Source organism: Suricata suricatta, chromosome X, assembly GCF_006229205.1.
Source record: "Suricata suricatta isolate VVHF042 chromosome X, meerkat_22Aug2017_6uvM2_HiC, whole genome shotgun sequence".
NCBI classification, from domain to species: domain Eukaryota; kingdom Metazoa; phylum Chordata; class Mammalia; order Carnivora; family Herpestidae; genus Suricata; species Suricata suricatta.
This window is the reverse complement of record NC_043717.1, coordinates 39,271,360-39,273,810: the sequence shown is the minus strand read 5'-3', so window position 1 is coordinate 39,273,810 and position 2,451 is coordinate 39,271,360. Positions and strand designations below refer to the sequence as shown.

Genomic DNA, 2,451 nt, shown 5'->3' with positions numbered 1-2,451 from the left:
TCTAGGCTCTGAGCTAACTGTCAGCACAGAGCCCGACGCAGGACTCGAACCCACGAACATGAGATCATGACCTGAGCTGAAGCTGGACGCTTAACCGACTGAGCCACCCAGACGCCCCATGACTTGGGTTTTGCAGGGTGTGTGTTCCACAGCTGTCGGTACTGCTAAGCCCCTTTCTAATAAAATTACCCAAAAGAAGGTCATATTTGAGTAAGATGCTAAAAAAGAGTAAGCAGTCTCAATTGTAAAAAGCAGTCGCTCTTCTTCTTATGGTGGAAAAATTTATATTTAGATTCAGCCAGCTGGACTCACTTTAGATGATCCCAATTTTGTTGGCAACATCCAACATCATTGTTGGCATCATAGTCAGGAGCCAGTCGAATATATGTCTTCTTTTCCCCATCAGGCCCGATCAGAGTGTTGACCTTGGCCACACTGACATCATAGAGCTTCTTCACAGTCTGTTTGATCTGGTGCTTGTTGGCCTTGACGTCTGCAATGAACACAAGTGTGTTGTTGTCTTTTATTGTCTTCATGGCTGACTCGGTAGTCAGTGGGAACTTGAGAATAGCATCGTGGGCGAGTTTGTTTCTCCTGGGGGCGCTCTCTCAAGGATATTTGGGCTGCCTTCAAAGATCCAGTGTCTTGAGCCATTGGAAGGGAGGTGACATGTGGATCTTTTTTTGTGTGACTGAACGCCTTTCAGCACTGCTTTCCTGGTCTTCAAGTTCTTTGATTTGGCTTCAGCTTCAGGAGGGGATGGAGCTTCCTTACTCGCCTTGGGTGCCATCTTTGAGGAAGGAAACAGTAGGTCTCTTGATGCCTTTTGCCATTATGATCCACACTCAGACTGATTCTGAAAGTGTACGCAACTTGTACTAATGAAGACAGGAGCCCAGTAGGCTCATGAACAAATGACCATGGTGACAGGGATGGAGGTTATATATAGAACCAGCAACACAAACTCCCACTGGCCATGGCTGACCTGGCTACAACCACAGCAGAGTGCCCAAGGTGCCAGTGGCGGAGACCAACACAGAGTCTCTGATATGGCACCGTTCTCTGGGGTTATCAGCCAGCTACCTGGTGGCAGGTTGATGACATTGGGCCACTTCCTTCATGGAAGGGATAGCATGTTCTTGTTCCTGGAATAGACTGTTACTCTGGATACGGATTTGCCTTTCCTGCACACAATTCTTCTGCCAAAACTACCATCTGTAGACTTACGTGATGCCTTCTCCACCATCGTCGTATTTGACACAGCATTGTTTCCGACAAAAGGATTCACTTCACAGCAAATGAAATGCAACGATGGGTCTGTGTTCATGGAATTCACTCATCTTACCGGGTTCCCCACCATCCTGAAGCAGCTGGCTTGACAGCATGGTAGGATGGCCTTTTGAAGACTCCGCTGCAGTGCTAACTAGGTGGCAGTACCTTGCAGAGCTGAGGCAATGCCCTCCAGGAGGTTGTACAGCCTCTGAACCAGCATCTAATATATGGTACTGTTTCTCCCAGAGACGGGAGTCATGGATCCAGAACTCAGTGGGTGGAAATGGGAATGGCATCACTGCCTACTGCCCAGAATGATCTACTAGCAAACATTTTCTTGCTCATCCGTGTGACCTTATGCTGTGCTGGTATGGAGATCTTAGTTCCAAAGGGATGGATGCTTGGGGCACCTGGGTGGCTGTCTGTTGAGTGCCCACTCTTGATTTCGGCTCAGGTCACAATCTCACGATTCGCGAGTTCAAACCTCACGTTTGGCTCCGCTCTGACAATGCAGAGCCTGCTTGGGATTCTCTCTCTCCCCTTCAAAATAAATAAAATAAACTTAAAAAAACATAACAGTGATCCATTTCACTGGAACCTAAGACTGCCATCCAGAAGCTTTGGGCTTCTCGTGCCTCTGAAGCAACCGGCAAAGAAGGAAGTTACAGCGTTAGCTAGGGAGACTGATTCTGACTGCTAAGGAGATACTGGGCTGCTGATACACAATGGAAGTATGGAAGTATATGCCTGACATATAGAGGGCCTCTTGAGGCATACTCTCATGCTCTGTGATTAAAGTCAATAGACAACTATACAACCTAATTCAGGCAACACTATTAAAAGCTGAATCTTGAAGGAATGAAGGTTTGGGCCACCGCACTAACTTAAAGGACCATGACCCACCGAGGTGCCTGCTGAGGGCAAAGGCAATATGGAATGGGTAGAAGAATGTATTCATAAATACCATGATAGCTGTATCACGTTAGGCAGAGGGATGATCTTGTTATTGTCTTTATTTGGGGGCCGAGTATGGCTGAGGGTGATGTGTGTGGATGCCAAGTTGACAAGGGCTGGACCGTGATGGTCAGTTTTACGTGTCAAGTGGGCTAGCTATCATCCCTGGCTACTCAATCAAACACTAATCTAGCCGTCGTTTGTAAGTTAGTTCATAGATGTGTT

General features: G+C 47.2%; 1 pseudogene; it reads right to left on the bottom strand.

The window, feature by feature from the left end:
• Nucleotides 1–313: 313 nt before the first annotated feature.
• On the bottom strand, nt 314–790 carry LOC115283218 (annotated as a pseudogene).
• Nucleotides 791–2,451: the final 1,661 nt, after the last annotated feature.